This window comes from Gracilinanus agilis, chromosome 4, assembly GCF_016433145.1.
Source record: "Gracilinanus agilis isolate LMUSP501 chromosome 4, AgileGrace, whole genome shotgun sequence".
Lineage (NCBI taxonomy): Eukaryota > Metazoa > Chordata > Mammalia > Didelphimorphia > Didelphidae > Gracilinanus > Gracilinanus agilis.
Genome location: NC_058133.1, coordinates 349,212,975 through 349,239,705, shown reverse-complemented (window position 1 = coordinate 349,239,705; position 26,731 = coordinate 349,212,975). Strand labels below are relative to the sequence as shown.

General features: G+C 38.0%; 1 pseudogene; it reads left to right on the top strand.

Annotated features, from left to right (window-relative positions):
• Window positions 1-23,944, top strand: part of LOC123246545 — a 75,805-nt pseudogene extending 51,861 nt beyond the window's left edge.
• Window positions 23,945-26,731: the final 2,787 nt, after the last annotated feature.

Below are 26,731 nucleotides of genomic sequence, written 5' to 3'. Positions count from 1 at the left end.
TACTTAAAGAATCCTAGAGAATCAACTAAAAAGCTAGGAGAAATAATCAACAACTTTAGCAAAGTTGCAGGATACAAAATAAACCCACATAAGTCATCAGCATTTCTATATATTTCCAACATATCTCAGCAGCAAGAGTTAGAAAGAGAAATTCCATTTAAAATCACCCTAGACCATATAAAATACTTAGGAATCTATCTGCCAAGAAAAACACAGGAATTATACGAACACAACTACAAAACACTTTCCAAACAATTAAAACTAGATCTAAACAATTAGAAAAACATTAATTGCCCATAGGTAGGATGAGCTAACATAATAAAAATGACCATCTTACCCAAATTAATTTACTTATTTAGTGTCATATCTATCAAACTACCAAGAATCTTTTTTTTACTGAATTAGAAAAAAAACTATAACAAAGTTCATTTGGAAGCTCAAAAGATCAAGAATATCAAGGGAAATATGAAAAAAATGTGAAGGAATATGGCCTAGCAGTACTAGATCTTAAAATGAACTATAAAGCAGCGGTCATCAAAACAGTATGGTACTGGCTAAGAGACAGAAGGGAAGATCGGTGTAATAGACTTGGGGTAAGAGACCTCAGCAAGGCAGTCTATGGTAAACCCAAAGAACCCAGCTTTTGGGTCAAAAATCCACTATTTGACAAAAATTTCTGGGAAAATTGGAAAACAGTATGGGAGAGATTGGGTTTAGATCAACATCTTACACCCTACACCAAGATAAATTCAGAATGGGTGAATGACTTGAATATAAAGAAGGAAACTATAAGTAAATTAGGTGAACACAGAATACTATACTTGTTAGATCTTTAGGAAAGGAAAGATTTTAAGACCAAGCAAGAGTTAGGAAAAATTACAAGATATAAAATAAATAATTTTGATTACATTAAACTAAAAAGTTTTTGTACAAACAAAACCAATGCAACCAAAATTATAAGGGAAGCAACAAATTGGGGAAAAAATCTTTATAACAAAAAACTGACAAAGGTCTAATTATTCAAATATATAAGGAGTTAAATCAATTGTACAAAAAAATCAAGCCATTTGGCAATTATAAATGGGCAAGGGACAGGAACAGTCACTTTTCAGATAAAGAAATCAAAAGTATCAATAAGCACATGAAAAAGTATTCTAAATCTCTTACAATTAGAGAAATGCAAATCAAAACAACTCTGAGGTACACCCTCACATCTAGCAGATTGGCTAAAATGACAGCAGGGGAAAGTAATGAATGCTGGAGGGGATGTGGCAAAATTGGGACATTAATGCATTGTTGGTGGAGTTGTGAGCTGATCCAACCATTCTGGATGGCAATTTGGAACTCTGCCCAAAGGGCCTTAAAAGACTATCTACCTTTTGGCCTAGCTATACCATTGCTGGGTTTATACTCCAAAGAGATAATAGGGGAGAAGACTTGTACAACAATATTTATAGCTGCGCTCTTTGTGGTGGCAAAAAACTGGAAATAAGGGTATGCTCTTCAATTAGGGAATGGCTGAACAAATTGTGGTATATGCTGGTGGTGGAATACTATTGTGCTCAAAGGAATAATGAACTGGAGGAATTCCATGTGAACTGGAAAGACCTCCAGGAATTGATGCAGAGCGAAAAGAGCAGAGCCAGAAGAACATTGTACACAGAGACTGATACACTGTGGTAAAATTGAATGTAATGGACTTCTGTACTGGCAGCAATGCAATGATCCAGGACAATTCTGGGGGACTTATGAGAAAGAACGCTGTCTACATTCAGAGGAAGAACTATGGGAGTAGAAACACAGAAGAAAAACAACTGCTTGAACACATGGATTGATGGGAATATGATTTGGGATGTAGACTTTAAATGATCACCCTAGTGCAGCGATGGGCAAACTTTTTAAAGAGGAACCAAAGGAAAGAAAATGCTCATCTGTCAGTCTGTTTCTAAGGCAACTCTTTCAAAGTTTCATTGTATTGTATCCTACTCATTGTATTTGTCAGATTAGGAATAATATCCCATGGCTGGATAGAACATTTCAAGGGGCTGCATCTGGCCCGCAGGCCGTAGTTTGCCCATCACTGCCCTAGTGCAATTATCAATAATATGGAAATGGGTCTTGATCAATGATATATGTAAAACCCAGTGGAATTGCACCTTGGCTATGGGGGTGGGGTAGGGGGTCGGAGGGGAGGGAAAGAACATGAATCATGTAACCATAGAAAAACTTTCTAAATTAATTAAATAAGAATTTTCAATTAAAAAAATAAAATAAAATAGCTGTGCTCTTTGTGGTGGCAAAAAATTGGAAAAAAAAAGAAAGAATACTGGCTTCTGCCTAGAATCTTCAATACAAAAAGAAAGGTACAACCTGGTTTGAGTTCCCCAGAAATACTTATGTTTCTGAGGTGAAATCACAGAGGATGTGGGTTTCTTCTCAGTCTTAACACTGTCTGTTTTCATTTCTACTATTACATGGGCATAAAAAAAAGACAAGTGATATGGGCAGATGGCTTTTTACTCCACCAGCCTGTGAATGACACTGGCATATACCTCCTTGAAGTCTAATCTATGCAGAAGTACAGTTACAGCTCTCCTGAACTTTGCATGAATTACAGATGCCTTAATCTCAACCCTAAGAAGTTTTTGCTAACAAGAAATGAAAAACACTTAGGGCATATAGCTAATAGCATAATAGAACCAGAAATTGAAAGTACTTCTCCACAGTATTAAGTTATTGTATAATCCAGATGTTCTCTTGGATTCATTATGGAAACTAGTCATACCATTACCTGAAAGGGTACAAAATTGTCTTTATGTGCTTCACTCCAACTCCATCACCCCTAGTTAGAAAATATGAATTGCAAACCTAGTGTCATGATTGACCAGATTCTAACCAGTCAGATGTTGGGCAGAATATTTATAATATGCTGTCCAAGACTACCATGAAAAATGAATATGATAAAGAAGGTAGCATGGGATTGTGGTATAGGCAGGAATCAGAAGACCTGGATTCAAATCTCAACTCTGACAGGAATTATCTGTTGGATATTGGCCAAATTAGTCCACCACTCTAGGATTCACTAAGGTGATCTAAGTTTCCATTGGATTCTAGAATCTTTGCCAGCTTTCTATACCAGAGAGCACAAGAATAACATGAAAAAGTTGAAACCAAAGGTAACTAAAAAAAGAAAATATAACCTATAAATTTCTCCTTCTCTTCTAGCTTTTGAGAACTAGTCACATTGACTCAGTTGATAGTGCACTACGCTAACCCAAAACGAATCCCATTTTGGTGGTAATGGAGGTAGTTAAGCAGCTAGGCAGGACAGGGCCCAAGAAGAGGGTTTAGATCCAAAAGGATACCAACCAGATTCTCACAGATAGATGGCTCAGCTGTACAGGATCACACAGGAAATTCAACAGAAGTTTCAATCAGGTAGCAGGGAAGCAGGTAGGATGGAGAAATCCAGATATACCACAGCCAGCAAAGGAAGGTATCCAGTCCCTCTCCAGGTAAAAAGAGAGTGAATTCCCACAAGCTAACTGACTCTTCCCAGTAGAATTCTAGAATTCCTTACTGCTGCTGTCCCATGCCTCTGCTCTCTGCACACACACTTAATTTTACTTATAACAATAGTCACTATACATCCCTTGGTTAACAGAATTAAAAATAATGGAACTTATCTCATTGGGGATGGGAAACGGAAGGAGATGATCAATTAAATCCAGCAAACTTTTATTAGGAAATTTCTGTGCTTGAAACACTATGGTAGGTGATGAGAAAGTTACAAAGTTTAGACATTGTATTTTCCCCAAAGAGTTTGTTTCTTTTTTAGAGTGATAAAAGATGGCTATGTCTTAAATAATCAGCTTTTAAACAATAACGTACATTTTTTAAATCACTAAAAAGCAGGCAACATGAAATTGAAATAAAAAGTTGTAAAATGAGACTCATCCCTCAGTCAGCTTGGACAGAAATTTAATTTTTTGAAAGCATCTTAATTGATGTCATGTTGTCATATTTGTTAGTTTAGAGCAATTATTATCCCTGGGGAAGGAAACTATTTTGTTTGTTCATTTCAATTACCACCCAACCTCAACCAACCATTTTGCTAATGTATGTCCTTGGTTTATAAGATGATGTAATATATGATGAATGAATTAGTGTAATTTCCATATGATTTACAGATTTTCCCTAAAAATAAATTTTGACATTTTTTCCTGTCGTGGGCACTATGTGCAGAATGCCAGAGTTCTGTCGTTGAGAGAGAAAGTAAAGGGAAAGATAGAGATAGAGCAAATCAAGGCCCAGATAGGGAGGCCTGGTCTCCTTGAACTCCGTTTATTGTGACAAAAAGAAGGACTTTTATAGAGAGCAGAATTCTAAGCCTTACATCATTTTGGGGGGTTGTTACTTTCCCACAGAATACTGTTTATGAAATGACTTCACACAACATTACCAGGGTTCCTTTACAAACATAAGCAAATTGAGAAAGAGTGTCTGCTAATCTATTCTGCATAATTTAGGGAAAGGAAGGTTTGGTACTTTCAGTGATGATATTTCAAAGACTTCTTTGCTTTTCAGATTGAGGAAGGACTCAAGGTTTGATACTAAACCATACTGGGGGAGGAATCCTTTCTTATCTAAGTTACAGCGTAGAGAAAAGCTGTTCTGTAAGCTGAGACTGGCCTTGCCAAGAGTCTCAAGCAAACTTCACAAGCTTTTCCTCTATGGCTACTTTTTCCTCAGTGGGCCTAATGTGCCCTAGGCTCTTCCATATTTTCCCTTATTAAGATGACACTGTATAGGTGCCCCCACATGAGCCCTTTCCCGATTCTTCCAATTATTAGTACTCTTTCCCTCCAGAAATTACTCTGTATTCTTTTGTACATGTTATATGTTATGTAGATATTGTAATTCTCAAGTAAAATGGTAGCTTCTTAAAAAAGAAGACTTCCAATTTTTTGTCTCCCTAGGGCAGTGATGGCGAACCTTTTAGAGACCAAGGGCCCAAATTGTAACCTTCAAGCCTCATGTGAGCCACACACACCCTTACCCCAGCAGGGGAGGGAGGAAGTGCTCCCATTTGGGCTGCTGGGCAGAGGGGCAGGTGAAGTGAGGTATGTCCTTAGGCATGGTGGAGAGGAGGGGGAGAGGAACAGCCCCCTCAGGCATGTGTGCTATGGGTTTGCCAACATGGCCCTGGGGTCTATGACTGTAACTTCCAATAACTTAATAAAATAAACATCCTTATAATCTCTATTTCCCCCCACTAATTCATAGTTCATATTTTGATGAACATAAAATCACCCTCAAAGAGCACCAGAATGTCTTGGTATTTTTTTATTCTTGACTGAAAATTGCCATTCTCTTTGAAATACCCTGAATTTGCACTGGACAAAACTAGTTTCTGAGTCAAAGGACCCAGGTTTGAATTTATCCTCTGATGCTATGTGATTGCAGTTTGTTCAACTCTAAAGTGAAAGTACAGGCTAGAGAATTTTCAAGGACTATTCCAACTCAAATGTATGATCTTGTGATCCCAGAGATTCAGACTTATGTAGCCATGGAAGATCCATTGCTTCCCAAGCAGAAAGATGGTATAGTTGCCAGAGTGCTGGTCCCGGAGTCAGAAAGACCTGGGTTCAAATTTGACTTCAGATACTTACTAGCTGAGTGGCCTTGGGCAAGTCACTTACCTTTTGCTTAACTCCATTTTTTAACATGATTAAATGAGGATAATAATAGTACCCAATTCCCAGGGTTGTTGTGAAGGGGAAAAAATGAGATAAGATGTATAAAATGTTTAGCAAAGTATCTGGTACATAGTAGGTACATAATAAGTGCTTATTTGCTTCCTTCCTTCATTCCTTCCTTCCTTTCTTCCTTCTTTCCATCCACTTCTAGGAAAGCCCTTATCCAGAAAACTTTATTTGATTTTAGGACATTCTGCCAATTCCTATCTACTTTTTTGGCTTCCTGGTTTAAACTAGTTTTTTTTCAGTTTCCTTCTTAAAGTGAATATCAGGACCCTAAAGGAGGATTTAAACTGATCCAGCCTCTCTGAGCACCCAGTGGATGCCTAGAGTTAGATGAGCAGATTCTGGAGAAAAGTTTTAGGATGAGGGCAAAGACTAGGGAGCTCCAAAGGGCATAAGTACATCTGAATGGCATACTCATCTTACTATTCTCTCCTTTCTCCTCCCAAACACTGCACATGGGTTTCTATCATATATGCAGCAGGCAGTACACCCTGAGACTTCAGTGCCTCTGAGGCACAGAATGTTCCAGAACCTATGCCATTAGGCCTTGGGAAGTGATTTGAACTTTCAACTTGAGAATATCATATTTGCCAAGATAATTTTAATCAATTCTTGTACTTATTCATTGCCATAAATCAATCAAATACTGATTGTATACCAACTTTTTCCTAAGAAGAAGGCCCCAGAGTAGAACATTCTAATCATTAGATCCTGATTTTTCCTTTTCAGGAAACATTTATTTCTCCAGTGTGATGCACCATTGTTACTTCATTCTCTTTCAATAAAATGGGGGAAAACATTTATTAGATCTTTTTATCCCCTTCAGCATCCTTTATGCAGTAGCATGCTTGCAAATCAATACAGGGGTCCATCAATCCCAACTTTAACTGCTACCACTGTTTGGTGTCTGTATTATTTTCCTTGATATTATATTTGTTTTCCATGTGTTTAAAGTGCTAATGACATTCATTGCTTTGGAGATTTATCGGATTAACACCACTATAACAGTTTATGGTGTTGCATTTTACAAGATTCACTTAATATAATTTTAATTATCACTGAAAAATGGTTTGTAGTTATAAAAGTGCTTTAAAAAATTACAAGCTAAACCCATCCTAAATTAAAAGCTGGGGTTTGTGCCTATTAATAATAATTTTATGAAATGAGAACATCACATGGTATAGCAGCTCAAAGACAAAATATTCATATTCAAAATAACAAAAATGCATTGAGAAAAATAAAACTGCCAGAGGAAATGGATTCTTTGTGGCAATACTACACTTTAGAACTGGGTAGCAAATTATCAAAATGAAAGTAACGGCTATTAACAATGTGTTATTTCGAGAAGCAACACAGATATATCAAGGATGATATCCCACAACCCATTTGGTTAGTCTCCCAAATAATGAGATGGTGACAATAGTTAAGGACCTCCTCATTTTCACAGTTGGCCAGAGATCATTCTTGCTAGGTGCAGCAGCTAAGAAATAACAAGTTGCAAAAAAGACATGAAACGCTCAGAAAAAAAAAAACAACTTTAAAAGGTGAAAGGAAAGTATCATTAGCATTGTTGAGTTTAGCATTACACAAATATGATATTCCATGATACAGTAGTATAATTTTTAAGGATATTTTACAAATAAAGGCATGAAACTTTGTTTATGAATAAATAAGAGGGAATGTAATTTAGTGGGAAGAGCATTAGATTTGTAATGAGAGAGCCTGGGTTTGAATCCCAACTCTGCTCCCCTATTCCTTTTGGGATTCTAGATAAATTGCATAATCTGGCTAGGCCTTTCTCTCCTCATTTGAAAAATGGCATTTCTTCATGGGCAGTAGGACTAGAAGATGTTTAATTCAAATTCTATGTTTTATGAGCCTGTGTTTCCATCTAACCAGTCTACTAATTCTTCCCCCTACTTGTCATGCATGGTTCAACTTCTCTATCTCCAGTTTGATATCTTTGCTTAAGCAACTGTCTTCCTCTGTTCTGATCTCCCTTTAAGATATTTCAGCCACATTTATTATAAATGGGTTCTAACTGCAATGGGATGGATTAGATGAGTAAAGTTCAGAATTAGGAATCCAGGCGCACAATTGAGTGGAGCCTCAGAAAAACAATGGCCAGGGATTTATTTGAGGGACAAACAAGCATGGACATGAGTCCGAAAGGTAATCTTCAAACAAGAAGAAGCATCTGCAAGGAGAAGAGGTAAGTAAAATGTAAGGATCACTGACAAAAGGCAAAAGATAAATCAGTCTAGTTTCTGGTGTTGATTAGGATTGGAGGGGAGAGAGAAAGTTGGATTCCTTCTTTGGGTAACTAGGGTGCAAAGGTCAGAAAGGGACTGGGAAATATAACTGACTTGGAATTGAGCTTTTAATCTGGTATTCCTAATATTTTTTCTACCTAAGTATGATATCATTGTTAAAGTCACACAGGTGGCGATTAAACAGCTATACCTTCAAAGTTCAGATGAGTATAAGAATCAAACAAATAATTTTGCATATTTTCACATAATGAATTCTCTTTTCTAGATTATTGTGACACATTATTTCCCTCTATTTTTATGGTTACGTAGCAATTGCAGCCTCTCAAGGTGACCTCTTTCACAGCCACAGCCAGTTTCTGGATAATTTTGGAGCGCCATTCTCTTTAGTTCCATGGCTTACAAACCTCTTTAATGTTTCTTTTTCCAAACCAAACCAAGACTATGAATCCAAAGTAAAGGCATTTAACAAAAAAGAATCACAAAGCAATAACTGGAATTGAATAACATATTAAAAGTTCTTGACATACATTCTCAAATGGCTGCAATGTTGACTAGCATCTCTAAGAGAGCAATAATCTTGGCTCCTGGTTAAATATTTTGTTCCACCAGACCAACTGGATGGGAACACATCAGTTACTCATAGAAAAGTGCTAGAGAAAATTTCCATATGCATAAAGAACAATGACTTCAGTCTAGGGAACAATGGGTTTCTTGGCATAGAAATTAGACATGGAAACCCAAGTCAGCAGCTCTTGTCATCAACATCAAAGTCTGGATGGAATATTGGAGCTCAGGTATAGCTTCCATTTTCTTTCTATCTCTCCCTAGCTAACCACCACTAAATTTTGTTAACTCTGAATCATTTCCTTCATGAGATTTTCCCATATATTTTCAAAACCTCCTGTGCTTTTATGCTCCTTACACTATGACCTGGAGGTAATAGTTCCAAAGAGAAGATGGATTCCTTGACTAGATATGCTCACCTAGTATATAAATCCATAGAAGTCAAGGAATACTTTGTATACATCTTTGTATCTCTACATATCTAGCAAAATATGTTGCACATAGATAGTTGTTCAATAAACACTGTTTAGTTGATAAAAATATAACACAAGTGGGAGAAGGTAGGAGGAGGGGATTGAGGGAGGCAATGGTCCCCTTGGATAATCTGTCAATTTTTCTGTGACTCTCAAAATAAGACCAGTCAAATAATTGTAAGAGCAGGTATTTTTAAATTAGTTTGAGAATTCAGTAGTTCTCCAGTGTTCCCAAAGAAATAAATAAGCAAACCATTATTAAGATTAATTGAAGAAGCTCTAAAATTCTTACTACTTTATTCTTTTAAGAACAAAAATAATCTTTATTTCTCCCTTTATTCCTTGAGGAATTAGAGTGACTTCAGCATTAATGAAGGGAGGGAGGGAGAGAGGGGGAGAGAGAAAGGAAGGAAGGTGGAAATGGGGGCGGGAGAGGAGCAGGAGGGAGGAGGAAGAGAGTTGTATGACTAACCTAAACTTATTCAAATGAGAGGAGGATTTTTAAATTTACCCTTCAAACACTTATAGAAAAAAGTGATTAAACACATTGAAAGGAGAAAAAATTTTAAGAGGCTGTTAAGAGTGCATGATTAAGACTAAATGAATGAAAGGAAGAAAAGGGAAATGAGGCTAAAAATTGGGAAAGATTTTGGTAGCAGAGCTATTATCCTAAAGTATTTAAAAGTGGGTAGAGTGCTTAAAAATGCTGTGAATAGAGCAAACCTTCTCTGGCCTCAAAAGTGCAGTCTAGATGATTTAACTGATCTTCCCATCACAAACTAAATTCTGTATGAACTTACTCTGTAAGTTCTTTATGAACTCCTACTGCCACACTTTTGTGGTTTTAAAAATCCTCTCTCTTATTCTACTTTGGGGAAAATGTCTGTAACTCAGGACAGATGGACTTCTTTTTGTTTCAGGCTCATTTCTTCTTTATAAGCAACAGAGACTCAGTTCTTCAGTTTTATTCAATTTCTATGAAAGCGAATGTAGCAAAGTGGAAAAGGTAATGAGTTTAGAGCCAGAAATCTTGTGTTCAAATTTCTACTATTTACCAATGCATAGTAGTACAATCTTTCACACAACTATAAGATCTGAAGGCAGTGTTGAATGGTAGAAAGGACTGCATTCAAGGGACATCTAGGTGGTTCAGTGGGTTGAGAACCAGGCCCAGAGATGGGAGGTCCTGAGTTCAAATATGACCTCAAACACTTCCTAGCTGTGTGACCCTGGGCAAGTCACTTAACCTCCATTGCCTAGCCCTTACTGCTCTTCTGCCTTAGAGCCAACACCTAATATTGATTCTAATAAGGAAGGTAAGGGTTTAAAAAAAAGTACTGCATTCACAGCTAGAGAGTTTGTATTCAAATCTTTGTTCTGCTACTTACTACTTGTGTGATCTCTGAGTCTCAGTTCCTGTTCAATAAAATGTAGGAGTCAGACTAGATAATTCTGAGGTCCCTTCCAACTTTAGATTTATGATCCTAAGGACTGATCACAGAAGTAATATCTGGCTATGTGTGTCATTTCATCAGATACATATCATCTGCTGTGAATGCTAATTAAAATGAAAAATCACTAATGATTTGACCCAGTGATCTTCACCATACAGTCTCTTTGGACAGGACATGTGCACAGACTGCATGATACTGATAGAACTGAGAAGTTGCCATCTGGGATATTAAAGTAGAGCAATCATGAAGCCAAGTGGACAGAAAATATGTTTATTAACAATTCTTTACAATCTAGCTCTCCTCTATCTTTCGAACCTAGTTATATCACTCTCTATCGCCTATTTGCTAAACTTATCAATCTACAGGTCCTCATACTTGACATTCTGTCTCTTTCCTCTCTGTCTTTGCATTGGCAATCATCCATGCCTGGAATGCTCTCTCTCCAAATCTCTGCCTCTTCGAATTCCTCGCCCTCTTCAAGTTCAACTCAAGTGGCATTTCTTACAAGATAGCTTTATAGATTCTCCACGTTGCTAGCCTTCTCTTTAAAAATACTTAGCATTTGTATTTCCTTATCTATACACACAGATGAGAGCTGGGTGATGAGTAGACATCAAAAGTGACTGAGCAACCCTGAAAAGGTCTCAGGATGCCCTCTCACCAGGGGTACTACTAATCCTCCCTGAACACTCCAAACATCCAGTTTCCTTTCATAGAGTGGATGATTGAATAAAAATACATTTATTGACTGTTTAGTATGTGTTTAGCCCTATGGTATGGGGTAGGAATACAAATAAAAAAGCAAAAGAGTCCCTACTCTCATGTAGATCACATTCTAATAGGAGGGGGGGCGACATATATAGGAAATTTCAGAGATAAATGAAATGGAAAGGCTTAGTAGTCCTTAGATCACATTGAAAAAGCAAATAGTAATACATCCTTTTTAATGTCATTTTAATTTATGAAAACCACATCCAATTCTGATGCTGAGCCATTTGACTGTGCCAAGGAATTTGGTGTCAGGTCTTTAGAAGTTGTGACTATTTAGGGGGAAGGGTAGTTAGTTGTCAGATTTGTAGAGGCAGTTGTCAGGCCAAATTTTTTCCAGAACTTTTCCTTGGATGATGGCTGCAAAGGCCAAGCTGGTAGCATGACTGAAAATGGAGGTGGGGAGGAGAACTGCTATTCCGAGGGGCTAGGGGCTTACCATCCAGTTGGTAGTTGGTAGTGATAATGGTAGCATGGATGGTGGACCCTTTCTCTACAAAGATTGATCCCTGTACACAATATTTCTATGATGGCTGACAGATTAGTCTAGAATCAGGGCCAGCACTATTCTCAGGGCTTTGTTGGAGATGACAACATGCAAGTTCCTGACAGCTTCTGTGAATCTACTTTATCATTCCTTTGAGAACAAGAAGTTGCTTTCTCTTCTGATCATCCATTCTTTTTTTTAAATCCTTAACTTCTGTGTATTGGCTCCTAGGTGGAAGAGTGGTAAGGGTGGGCAATGGGGGTGACTTGCCCAGGGTCACACAGCTGGGAAGTGTCTGAGGCCAGATTTGAACCTAGGACCTCCTGTCTTTAGGCCTGACTCTCAATCCACTGAGCTACCCAGCTGCCCCTGATCATCCATTCTTGAGGGCAGAGACTTTTTATTTTTGTTTGTATACCACCTAACCCATTTAACAATGGGCACTTTGGGGGTACTCAGTAAATACTTGTTGAATGTTATTTTTGAGATATAAAGCATTTTGTTAAACAATTTTAAAAATCAGGCAGAGACTTCGATGTATGGAGACCACATCAACCAAGCAAGAAAGAGCAATAAATGGAGATGATCTAGGAAAAAAGAATTTAGAATTTTAGATTCAGAAAAGAAAATTTAGTCCTAAAGATCATCTAGTCTAATGTATTCATTTAACAGAGGAAAAAAGTGAGGCTTCACAGAAGTGAAACAACTGGCCTAATGGTACATAGCTACTTAAGGATATAATCAGGTCTAGAATTCATGTCTTTTTTAAAAACAAGAATTTGAGTGTATGTAAAAAGCAAAGTTGCAACCAGGTATTACAATTGAAGAGGTTCCAGTATTAATCAAAGGGCTTCTTCAAATGTGACCACCTGAAGGGTCTAGTGATTGTCTTCTAAACTCCTATCATTAATAGGAATAATTTCCCTGTTAATGACACCTTTAAAATGCAAAGCATCATTCACTATTACTATTACTACTACTATCACTTCCACTACTACTGCTACTACTATTACTACTACCCCTGCCACCAGTAGCACTACTACTACCATTACTACTGCTACTGCTACTACTACCACTACAAGCTGAGAGACAGCTTAATGAATATAGAACTGGTCTTGGAGTGAAGAACACCTGTGTTCATGTCCTACTTTTAACATGTATTGATTGTGTGAGCTTAGGGGACTATCCCTCTAGGCAACTTTTATAATTTCAGAGAAGATAACTGCAGTAAAGAGAGTTTCCTCACCTAGAAGTGAAATAACAGATTCACTCTATCTCTATAAAGTTTAATTTCATATAGGATTTTATCATTTATGAAATGGACTAACTACATTATCACCTTTGATCTTGTGAAATAAGTAATGCTAATACCCCTACTTTACAAGTGAGAAAACTGAGGCTCAGAAGGGTAAGCTGCCTTAGCCTTTGTCACACAGCTAGGGACCAGAATCATAACTTCCAGGATGCCTTTCTAATTTCCAGTCTAGTATTTTTGTGACTAAAATTATGTTGTTTTTATGGTTTATATATATTCTCCTCTAATAAAATGTAAGCACCTTTGAGGGCTGAAACTGATTGGTTTGTTTGTTTTAAAATTATCGGTGATTATCATAATGCTTGGCACATGTAAATACTTAAGAGCTACTTGACTAGATTATCTCATAGATGCCATATCAATTAGTATTGGTTCATATTTTATTGCATTTGATATACTTCTTTTGATTCCCACAAGAGCCCCAAGAAATATATAAAAACATTGTTATATCCACTTTGTAATTGAGGGAAGGTTGGCCAAGGAAATACAGCTCATCAGTAGCAGAAGTGGGAATATAAAACAAGTGTCCCTAATTCCAAGTGAAAGAGTTCTTTTGACTCTACCATGCTCCTTCTACTCTCTCTCTCTCTCTCTCTCTATATATATATATATATGTATATATATATATACACACACATTTTTCTATTCATTAATTCATTCATTTACTTATTTATTTGTGTACATATAAATACAAGAATCACTGCCAACACATTCCATATCCTATTTTTGAATGAATTCCACAGCACCATCCAAGACCATTTCTTCTCTCTACACACCATATCTCTTGATGATCTCATAGGAATCTGAGAATTCAATTATTATCTATATAAAAATAATTCCCAAATCTGTGGGTCCAGTGTTTAATCCTGAGCTAACATCCCCCTTTTCCAACTGCTTGATGGACATTTCAACCTGAAAGGCCTAGAGACATCTCAAATTCAACATGTTCAAGATATATCTCATTATCTTTCTTCCTAAGCCCACTCCTCTCCCTAATTTCCCTATTTCTACCAAAGGTATCCAAGTTCTGGTCACCTCGGTCCACATTCTAGCCTGCTTCCTTGACTTCACTCTCCTTCACCTTCTCTCCTGCCCTATTTCCCATCTGTTGCTAAAACTTGTTACTTCCTCCCTATCATTTCTTTGTTCTGTCACATCACGACTATCCACCACAGGACCCATATATATCACTTCTTTCCCTGATTGCTGTAATAGCTTCCTAATTGCCCTCCCTACATTCACTCTCTTCCACTTTCAGTCTAATCTCAAATCTGCTGTTAAACTGATTTTCCTAAAAATGTAGTTTTTACCACTGTCACTCTCCTATCCAAGGTTTCAGCGGGTCTATTTGGCACTTAAAGGCCTTCACAATCTCTACAAGTCCACTGTACACCTTCCCCCCAACTCCTCCCAGCACTTTATACTCTACTTAATTGGACTCCTTACCATTCCCTGTACATAATATTTCATCTCCTACAGCCATGCATTTACTAATGCTGAACCCATGCCTGGAATACTTTCCATCATAATCTTTGCCTCCTGGTTCCCTACTTCATTCAAGTTTCAGTTGAATTGTCACTGCCTTTAATAAGATTTTCCTGATTGCCTCTGTTATAATGTACCTCCATCAAATCACCCTCTTTGTGTCTATCCTGTATTTACTTATCTGTGAACACATTATCTTCTCCTAGTACAAAGTAGGCTCCACAAAGGCAAGCATCATCTCCTTTGTATATGTGTATTCTGAGTACCTAGTACAGTGCCTGGCACTTAATAATTGCTTACTGTTTAATTGATTAATCTTCACTCAAGACTTTAGCATTAGTGACCTAAAGTAATGCTTGGACTTTCCAAAGGAAACAATATCCTTACATAGTCCACCCTCTGCCTTAAAATATTTCTTTCATTCTTCTGCATAATTAGTCTACAAGGCATATTGTGAAACAAAATACAACAGCAAATGCATTCTTTATGTGCATGCTCATTTATTGTTGATGCTACCTTTTAAAACAAGTGTGGCTAAATTAAATAATCTCGTGAGCTTTAGCCTACCTGACAGTTCTACTGCACCTATAATCAGCATCGAATTGTGAGCCAGATGTTGAGAACATGGTCAATAGTGAAGAATCCAAAGAACCTTTCAATTACAAATCTCACCATCAGCTAGGATCATAGGACTTAGAACTAGAAAAGCCTTTATAGATCCTACACAAAGAATAAATACATATAATTCCATTTTCTAGCTTCTTTTTTTTTATTAATTATAGTCTGAGCCCCAGGAATGATTTTGAACACTATTAAGCAGGAAGAAAAGAATAAATTCTATCAGTTGCTTAAAAATCTAACCAATCCCAAATGTTTTCAACTTCCCCAAGTTCAAGGTGACTTCAGTTTCCCTGACTCCTCATCCCATTCCCAAACCTACTTGTCATGTGATCTCCAAGGCTCCATAAATAGTACCATTTAGTTTTATAGGGGACTATAAGTTATTTCCCTCTCAATTCTCACCCTGTGGCCCAACAGACAAAAACAAATTTTCTGGCTCTTTGTTTTCCAACTCTAATCAATACAAATCCATCGCTAGCTTGGCACCAGTCAAGTGAAGGAAAAATAGAGATGGCCCTAAAATACTATAAACCAATCGATCTCATTCCTTTAAATTTTTGTCTGTTGTCTGACTTCTAAGACAATGTAAAAGCAACTAGTCAGAACTTCCATTATCAAGTTGATTTCCTAAAGAAGTATGTTAGATTGTTTTCAACATATTCCTCATGTAATAATGTACAATGAAATTTTCAAGTTAACACATGTCTTTTGTCATTGATTGAAAGGTATGCTCTTGTGCCTCTGAAAATCAAGAAAAGTTTTCATATTTGGGCATCATTTTATCAACAAATATTCCTATGGTGATGAGGATGCCTTTGGCCAAAAGCTTGCATGTCATATTGCAGCCTGATGAGAATTAAAATAGCTGATTAAACTCTTCAAATGCAGGGTTTATAATGGATGCCACTATCATTTTGCAAAGCAATTTAATGCATATTTAGTGCAATTATTATGTGCTCCCTTTTCATAAGAGGGACCAGCTGTGTTCTGCAAGAACAAGAAAGAGACCATTTGGTGTAAGAGCAACAGAATACGTGAATTTCTATGGGAAAGCTATTCCAATCCTATTTTACTACAGTTGCAATTGTCCCGTCTAAAACCTGTCATGTTAATGTTTGGCATCAATAATCAAAAGATTAACAAAATTGTCTCTCTTGTTGCATCTTTCCAGTTATCCTTTATAATCTTAACTTATACTTGGGAAGACCCTAGTTGGAGAAGAACTTTTAAGGAGGAATTTTGCTCAGATACATTTTTATAATTAACAAAGTATTCTTTTATATCGATCCATCAACAAAGAATGATAGAGTCAGCTAGGACCTATAGTCAAGAAGACCTGAGTTTAAATCTGGCCTCAGACACTTATTAGCTAGATGACCTTAGGCAAGTCACTTAACCTTTGTCTGACCCCTTAGTTTTCTCCAATGCATATCCTAATAGCTTCTATTTGAGAGGACTAATGGTTAGTAATTTCAGAGGCACAAATGAGATATTTGTGAACTGCTTAGCAAAATGCCTCACATATTGTAGACACTTGATAAATGTTTTTGTTTCTTCATTCAGCCTCTCTTTTCAGAGTCATTAAAGTCTAGAGGTAAAACAAACAGGATGATGCTCAATGGTCACGAATATGGTGGATGACCTCAGTATCTTTGATGTCTGGCTAAGCTCTAAGCACTCCATAGTTCCTGCTTCTACCACCTTCCTGACAGTTAGAAAAAATTGTCCCCTTCCAGCCATTCTACTAGTAGGAAGTCTTCACATGCTTGGGATAGACATCTCCCTAACTCACCAATGGGTTTGAGGGTCATCCATTGCACTCAACCTGGTTTATTCTGATTGATGAGACAATGGCTTTACCAGGAAATGTATGCAATAGTTTCTTGGAGCCACTAGAGGAGAAAGAGAGTATTCACTCTTCTTCAGTCTTCTTGGGCCTATTTAAAGCTCAATAGTAATCAGGATCTACGAACTCAGTGATGTCACATTGAGTACAAGCCTGATTCTCCCAAGAAAGAAAAGAATCTATTCCGTCCTACCTGGGTAGGTTCCTCTCTTCCTGGCTCTTCTATTCCTCACTCCTCCTTGCTCTGGAGTCCTGCATGTTCAATTTCTTCTTCAAGTAGAGGAAGTCTGTTAACATGGAGCTGCAAGTGAAGGCTTTAGGCTTCTGTATTTCTGGGGTGTGTGCATTGCACTGAAAGAGCATAGTAACAAAGAGAATGGGGCTTTGAGGGAACATATTTCATCCTTGGGGCCTCAGCTGGGGTACTTGAGCAGGTTTATGGAACCATAGGGAGCCTACAATATGAGTACAAGGCTAACTCCAACCTTGTCCTCCAAGCTGACTGTTTCCTTATTGATCAAATCTGACATGATGAACCAATAGGGGACATAATAGTGGGGAAACTGGATGGCACTTGTATGAGTCATAAAGCACAAAGGCCCAAACCAGAGACACAGGCGGAGAGAAGAGTCAAATAAAGAAAGTCTGATGAGGCCAGGCATGACAACAATAGGATGAAAGGTTAGATGCTCCTGTCAGAAGGCATTGATGAGTTGACAGGTATCATCTATAAACCCAAACCCAAGAAGACCCAGGAGACCCATAAATGGCTACTCAGCTATATCTAGGCAGAACTGTATGATCAGCCATGGAATATATCACCTTTGTGGTATAGCAGATAGTTTTAGCTATCTTGGAAAGTGAAAAACTTCATGAGAAGGAAGGAAAGAAAGAAGACTGATCTGATGCTGGGACAGACAGATATCAATCAATATCAAGTATTGATGAATTTGAACCAAAAGATCACAGATTATAATGGAGATAAGAAAATACAGAACGTGGATGATAACATTGATGAGACATGTGGTGTGAATGTGCAGTTTGAGTTGGATGAAGAGGGGGTCGATGAGGTTGTGTATGGGTAGTGATGACATGGAAGAGGATAATGCCATTGTGCATTGCAAATTCTCAACCTGTCTTGTAGCCTCAGATGAGCTAATTAATTCCAAGAAAAAAGATTTGCATCCTGGGAATAGGACACTGATGCTTTTTGACTATAGCAATAACCTAGGAACTTTTACGATGATACCATTGTGTTTCAGAAGAAAGCAGATGAAGTGCTAGATCTCAAAGACAGCCAGTAATGAACAAGAGTGTGAGTCATCTGGTTCTTCTCCTTGGTTTCAATACATTTCATTTTATTAAAGTGCTGAGGCCTGAGTGACCCTAGGCAAGTCCCTTAACCCCCATTACCTAATCCTTATTGCTCTTTTGTCTTGATTCTAAGACAGAAAGTAAGGGTTTTTTTAAGTGCTGAGGTAATGTGGGATGATGACCTTATATAGTACTTTGCTGGAAAGTGCAAAGAATGAAACTAAAAAAAGAGATCATGGGGAAAATGGAGTCTGATTCAAAGCTCTCTAATATCCTCTTATCAGCTCCATGAAACTGAGAAGGATGATCTGCTTCAGAAGGAATGGTCCTAAAGGCAATGTGTAAGTAAGTTCCAAATGGACACTGATCTAGAAACCATGAATCTATATTGAGTGGTGCCGGGGGGGGGGGGGGGGAGGGATGCATTTGCTCTAAGGTAGTTTCTATACTTTGAGGAACTGACCTTCATTAAAGAGAGCCATTTCTTGGCCAATGAACACTGTCAGCTTCCTGAGGATCCTTCTGTCACTAGCACAAGGGCTATGAAAAGGTAGGTACATGTGCCTGCTCTGAAATCTAAAGCCTTTGGCCCTGAAGAGCAATTGTTGCCAGGGGAGACGCTATGAAAAATACAGCCAGGCTGGATTTGAGGGTTTTGAAACACTAAGACAAATACAGGAAAACTCCATTATGCTGCTGTGGAGACTACTAATTGCTCCCATAGGTGCTGGCAAGATGGATGTATATGCTCCAGGAGATTGGGAAGCACACTAACAATGATGGCACCATCAATGTACATAACTTCAAAACCATCTACATTACTCCTATGATTTCCCTGGGATAGGAGATGGTGGATAGCTTTGGAAAGCTCCTTACGACAAATGATATTAATATGGCAGGGCTGACAGTTGATCACCAACTGAATAAGGAGGAAGTCAACATCACTCAGATCACTGCTTGCACTCCTGTGAAGTGGGACATCATTACCCAAAAGTGTGGGAAATGTACATACACCCAACTAGTATACCTCATCATCTTGTAAGAAATCCTTCTACTCCACCATGATAGATATCCTGTCTTGGAGGCTCTGGTAGTCAGAGATATCCAAAACACTAAGATGACCTGAACAAGTTCAATGCATTGGACCCCGTGCCACCTTCCAAACTATGAGGATATTGCCACTTTTCTTTATGGAGATGCTGTTAAGGGCCCTTTTACTTTGACAACAGCTTCTTTCTAATACCTCTTAAATAGATATATGTGGGTATCACAGAAAAAAGGCAATCAAACATTTCCAGTACATGAATGAGTTAGTTTATGAGATTATAGGAAATGTTGGGAAAAGCCAGGTGCTAATATATTTGTCCTCTCTCAAAAGGAGACAGGAAGGACAGCCAAGACTATCTGGGATATGGATGTAGAAAAGAATATACTTAGCCTGTTCCTTTGAGAGGGCTCTGCCTTTACTGAGTTTTTGTGGACAAAAGCTGAGCAGTACAAAAATTTGGAGTTGAAGGAGTTGTCTTTGCCACTCATCAAGTTGGTATGATGAGAATTGACCCAATACTTCTGAAATAACTTCTTGCTGACAAATACATTCAGATGTTGGTCTTTTCAGTAACTCTGGCTTGGGGTGTAAATATCCCCACATGTATAGTTATCATTAAAGGCACACAGGTATATAGCCCAAAAAATGGATGCTTGAAAGAATTGGAAGCATTGGACATTCTGTAGATGCTGGCCCATGATGAATGAGCATAATATGACACAAAAGAGGATGGCATCCTCACTACATCTCCTGGGGAGCTTCAGTACTTTTTGTCCCTACTCAATCAACAGCTACCCATTGAGAGATCTATAGTATCAAAGCTGCCTGACCTGCTCAGTACTTTGATCATCCTGAGAAATATTCAAAATGCAAATGATGCAATAAATTGGCTGGGTTATTCCTATTTATCTAGGCAAGTAATCTGTAGGTTTTAAAATTAATATTCAATATCTCCAAAGTATAATATTTATAAAGATTTATTAATATTTAACTAGAGAATTAGAGAAAACAAGGAACATTCACCACTCAACTCACATGGAAGAGAGAGCGAGAGGGGTGTTACCCAAAACTTATATACAATCACATAAAGGACTCAGGTAAACAAACAGGGAAAAAAGGAACCTTGGGAAGAAGGGAGAATCCTGGGAGATGAAGTCTAATTTCCACTTACACAAATCCACTCCTCAACCCTCTATGGCATTTTACATGATTAACCTTAAGGGTACTCCCCAGCTGATCTGGTGCATACTATAGCTCTCATGCTAGATAAGAAAATTTTGGCCAAACAGGATAAGAAAACTGGCAAATTCCAAGTGACAGAGCTTGGCTGTACTGTGAGCCACTATTATGGCACCAATGATTCAGTGCAGATCTATAAGCAGTTTTTGAGACCAACACTGAATGAGACTGAGCTCTTTAGAGTATGCCTACTCTCTTCAGAATTTAAAAATATCACATTAAAAGAGGAAGAGAAGATAAAACTTCAGAAATTTCTCAAGAGGATTCCTATTCTATTCTTTAAAGGAGAACATTGAGGAACCAAGTGCAAAGATCAATGTGCTTCTCCAGGCCTTTATTTCACAGCTAAAGCTGGAGGGGTTTGCACTGATGTCAGACATGATATATGTTCCACAGTCGACTGATGGGTTAATGAATCCCATCTTCGTAAACATCTTAAACTGAGGTTTGGCACAGCTGACAGACAAGACTCTGAATCTTTGCAAGATGATTGACAAGTGTATGCAGCAGTCCATATGCCCTTTGTACCAGTTTTGGAAGCTCCCTGAGGAGGTAGTAAAAATGACTGAGAAGAAAAACTTCCCCTTTGAGCAACTATCTGCCCTGAATCACAATGAGCTTATCCACAAGCCCAAGAATGGGAAGATCATCCACAAATATGTCCATCTGTTCCCCAAACTGGAACTCACAGTGCATTTGCAGCCTATCACTCATTCTGCCCTGAAAGTAGACCTGACCATAACCCCTAATTTCCAATGGGATGAAAAGGTCCATGATTCACCTGAGGCATTCTGGATTCTGATACAAGGTATAGACTGTGAAATGATCCCACACCATCAATATTTCCTGCTGAAGGCCAAGCAATGCCTGTATGAGCAACTCATTACATTCTTTGTTCCTGTGTTTGAGCCACTTCCTCCTCAGGACTTTATTCATTTGGTATGAGACTGCTGGATGCTATATGAGACTCAGTTGCCTGACTCCTTCCATCACTTCATCTTACCTGCTGCTTCTCACAGAACTTTTATACTTACAGTCTTTGCCCACACCTGCCCTGAGGAACAAGTCCTCTGAGAGTCTCTACCAGGGCAAATTCTCATTCTTCAACCCCATCCAGACTCAAATATTTATTACTGTTTACAATGGTGATGACAACGTATTTTGGGGCCTGCCCCCATGGGCAACAGAAAGACCACCTGTGCTGAATTTGCCAATTTTTAAGGCATGATCTTGAAGAACTGTAAAAGGTAATCCTTTATTCTCTTTGCCTAGTTGGAGTTAACACTTTGGTTGGCAATAACTTTGAATCAACACAAGCTTGAACTGGTTGGGAGAAGCTTGAAAACCACTTAGTGAGTTCACACCTTACTTGATGCTAGGTGAAAAGAAGAATTCACACACTCAGAAAGGTGTAATCCAAAGTTGACAACTCAGACAATTTGGAAACTGTAATTGGCCCCTGTGAAAAGGAGCAGGGATGGGAAACACCTTAAAGCAGGCAGTCTGGTGAAGGAGGCAGTAGAAAGTGAACTCCAAGAAGAGAGTCACTCTAACAAGGAGAGAGTGAATTCCAAGAAGAGAGTCACTCTAAGAAGGAGAGAGGGAACTCCAAGAAGAGAGTCACTCCAAGAAGGAAGTCAGCTTCAAGAAGAAGGTCTGCTCAAAGAAGAAAGCAGGCCTCAGGAGTCACCTTCAGCTCTAGTCATTGTCTTGGGTGGGTGGATAGCTGGTTTTCCTTCCTGTCTTCTGGAGAGAGTTTAATTCTGATTGAAGGTTAACAAGTCCTGGCTGAGCCAAGCATGGGAATAATATTTAGTTAGATAGGTTAATGTCTTTTCTACCCTTTTGTACTTTCGCTCTTTCTACGTCTTTAATAAATAAAATATTTATAATTTTCATATATTTACCAAATCATTAATTTTAACACAGAACTTTTAAAGTTGCTATGTCTATGTCTCTGCCATGGAGGTTTTAGCAGAATATACATATATATATATATATATGGATTAGTATGAGAATTTCCAGGCATAACCCTGCAAGAAGGCAGTATTGTTGACTGGAGAGACTAGTACTGACCTGAAACTTTTGTGCAAAGATAATATCATTATCAGCATCCTGATATCCTGATATCCTGAAAATTTAGATATCCTTTCCCTCCACTGGAAGGAGTGCAAGAACATATAGAATATCAAATTCTTTGCTCTGGATGAGTCTGCCTCATTGGGAGTGAAAATGGGTCTACACCTGAAGTGATCTGCTTTTGGTATGTGCTATATTTCCTTCCAGATATAGGGACTCCTTGGAAATACATGTTGAGAACTTCAGCATTAGCCACATACAGACTAGTCTATTATCTATGACCAAGCCAATATACCACACCATTTCCAAACATTTACTCAAGAAGCCCATCACTCTTTTTGTCTTATCATAGAAGCAGACTTACCTGACTGCCCTCAACATCCTTACCACCTGTGCAGCAGATATTCAGTAGCAGATGTTTTTGCACTGTACATCCCTTACCCAGAGAAGCTGAGTGACAGCATCCTCAAGAAGAGCCCTGCTGAATGGTATGGGCCAACTGCATGAGGGGCTCAGCTTCTAAGAATGGCAACTGGCCCTTATGTAGCTAAGTGCTGAACTTCGATCTGACAATGAAGAGATTCTTAGCAGGGCAATCCAGCTCATCCAAGCTTGTGTTGATGTCATCTTTAGCAATGATTATCTGAGCCTTGCCCTGACAACCATGGAACTGGCTCAGATGGGTACTCAAGTCATGTGGTACAAAGTCTCCTACCTGAAGCAGCTGCCACACTTTACCTCTGACTGTATCAAATGGATGCACAGCCAAGAAAATGGAGAGTGAAGGAAAATAAAGAACACAATACACTCCTTCAGCTGTCAGCCAGTTGTGGCCCCTTTTCATCATTGTTATCCCAATACTGAATTGTCTTATGATTAGATGGAAAAAAGAGAGCATCCACAGTAGGGGTCAGTTGTCCTGCTGATACAGCTGGAGCAAAAAGTCATAGAATCTGTCAGTGTTCCTCTTTTCCCACAGAAACATGAGAAAGCTGATAGGTAGTGATTGGAAACTCTAAATCTAATAGCCTTATCTCCATCAAAAGGATGACATTGCAACAGAAGGGCAAGGTAAAGCTTGATTTTGTGGCTCTAGTCACTGGTGCCCATAATTATACTCTACTTTATGAGTAATGCCTACATGAGTTGTGACCAGGAATATATATTCAGTGAGGATGTGAAAGAAGCAGAGAATGATAGTGATTGTGACTGAGTCCCAGGGTACTCATTTACTCTCAAAGAAAAATGCTAAACTAGGATTTAAAATCTATAGTTATCTAGGACTCTGGATTTTCAAAGATCCAATATGGGAGGGAATCATTGTCAACATTTTCATCTTGTATTCTGTTTAACCCCAAACCCCTTTATTGATTGTAATGCCTGCTGCTTTTTGTTGACTATGCTCAAGCATGTAAGTCATACAGTATTTTTGATGTCACTCTTGTATGTCCTTTTTGTTTGAAAGATTCTAATACATTTGAAAACTCCCTGAAAAAAATAAACATTTCCCCCTTTATTTAAGCCTTATTAAATGCCTACTGTGTTCTGGGAACTGTTCTAGACACTGGGAATACAAAGACAAACCCTGCCCTCAAAGAGCATACATCGTATTGAGACAACAACACATACAATATAAGTACAGTATAGGTAAAGTAAATAAAGTCATTTGGAGGGCATAGAAGCTTAAGGGATCAGTTGTTTGTCTTCATTTTTGAAGAGGACCAATGACAGCATGAATTATGTCTTGACTTAAGTGTCAATTGGACTTTAGTGAGGCTGAGTTGCACAAAATTGTTGGCCTCATTCTTTTTTTAACATTTATTAATATTAATTTTTAACATGGTTACATGATTCATGCTCCTACTTTCTCCTTCACCCCCCTTTACCCCCCACCCATGCCAACGCACATTTCCACTGGTTTTATCATGTGTCATTGATCAAGACCTATTTCCAAATTGTTGATAGTTGCATTGATGTGGTAGTTTCGAGTCTACATCCCCAATCATGTCCGCCTCAACCCATGCGTTCAAGCAGTTGTTTTTCTTCTGTGTTTCCTCTCCTGCAGTTCTTCCTCTGAATGTGGGTAGCATTCTTTTCGATAAATCCCTCAGAGCTGTCCTGTGTCATTGCATTGCTGCTGGTACAGAAGTCCATTGCATTCGATTTTACCATAGTATATCAGTCTCTGTGTACAATGTTCTTCTAGCTCTGCTCCTTTCACTCTGTATCAATTCCTGGAGGTCTTTCCAGTTCACCTGGAACTTCTCCAGTTTATTATTCCTTTTAGCACAATAGTATTCCATCACCCGCATATACCACAATTTGTTCAGCCATTCCCCAATTGAAGGACATACTCTCCTTTTCCAGTTTTTTGCTACCACAAAAAGCACAGCTATAAATATTTTCGTACAAGTCTGTTTATTTATGATCTCTTTGGGGTACAAACCCAACAATGGTATGGCTGGATCAAAGGGCAGGCATTTTTTATAGCCCTTTGAGCATAGTTCCAAATTGCCAGCCAGAATGGTTGGATCAGTTCACAACTCCACCAGCAATGCATTAATGTCTCAATGTTGCCACATCCCCTCCAGCATTCATTACTCTCCCCTTCTTTCATTTTAGCCAATCTGCTAGGTGTGAGGTGATACCTCAGAGTTGTTTTGATTTGCATTTCTCTAATTATTAGATATTTAGAACACTTTCTCATGTGCTTATTGATACTTTAGATTTCTTTACCTGAAAATTGCCTATTCATGTCTCTTGCCCATTTATCAATTGGGGAATGGCTTGATTTTTTTATAAAATTGATTTAACTCCTTGTATATTTGAGTAATTAGACCCCTGTCAGAGTTTTTTGTTATAAAGATTTTTTCCCAATTTGTTGTTTCCCTTCTGATTTTGACTACATTGTTTTTGTTTGTACAAAAGCTTTTTAGCTTAATATAATCAAAACCATTTAATTTACATTTTGTAATTTTCTCTAACTCTTGTTTTGTTTTAAAATCTTTCCTTTCCCAGAGATCTGACAGGTATACTATTTTGTGTTCACTTAACTTATTTATAGTTTCCGTCTTTATATGCAGGTCATTCATGCATTCTGAATTTATCTTGGTGTAGGGTGTGAGATGTTGATCTAGACCTAATCTCTCCCATATTGTTTTCCATATTTCCCAGCAGTTTTTGTCAGATAGTGGATTCATGTCCCAAAAGTTGGGCTCTTTGGGTTTATCATACACTGTCTTGCTGATGTCATTTACCCCAAGTCTATTCCATTGATCCTCCTCTCTATCTCTTAGCCAGTACCATATTGTTTTGATGACTGCTGCTTTATAGTATAGTTTAATATCTGGTACTACTAGGCCCCCTTCCTTCACATTTTTTTCCATTATTTCCCTTGATATTCTTGATCTTTTTTTATTCCAAATGAAATTTGTTATAGTTTTTTCTAATTCAATAAAGAAGTTTTTTGGTAGTTTGATAGGTATGGTGCTAAATAGGTAAATTAATTTGGGTAGAACGGTCATTTTTATTATGTTAGCACGTCCTACCCAATGGCTTTCCAATTGTTTAGATTCAGTTTTATTTGTTTGGAAAGTGTTTTGTAGTTGTTTTCGTATAATTGCTGTGTTTATTTTGGTAGATAGATTCCCAAGTATTTTATATTTTCTAGGGTGATTTTAAATGGTGTTTCTCTTTCTACCTCTTGCTGCTCTAATGTGTTGGAAATGTATAGAAATGCTGATGATTTATGTGCATTTATTTTGTATCTTGAAACTTTGCTAAAGTTGTTGATTATTTCTACAAGCTTCTTAGTTGATTCTCTAGGATTTTTTAAGTAGACCATCATATCATCTGCAAAGAGTAATAGCTTAGTCTCCCCATGTTGGCCTCATTCTTATTGCAGGGTTATCAAAGTCCATCCACATTACAAAAGTCAGGAGCTTTGGGTAATGCAGTGGATGATCTTTTTCAACTTTTATGTCTAACCAAGCTCTACAAA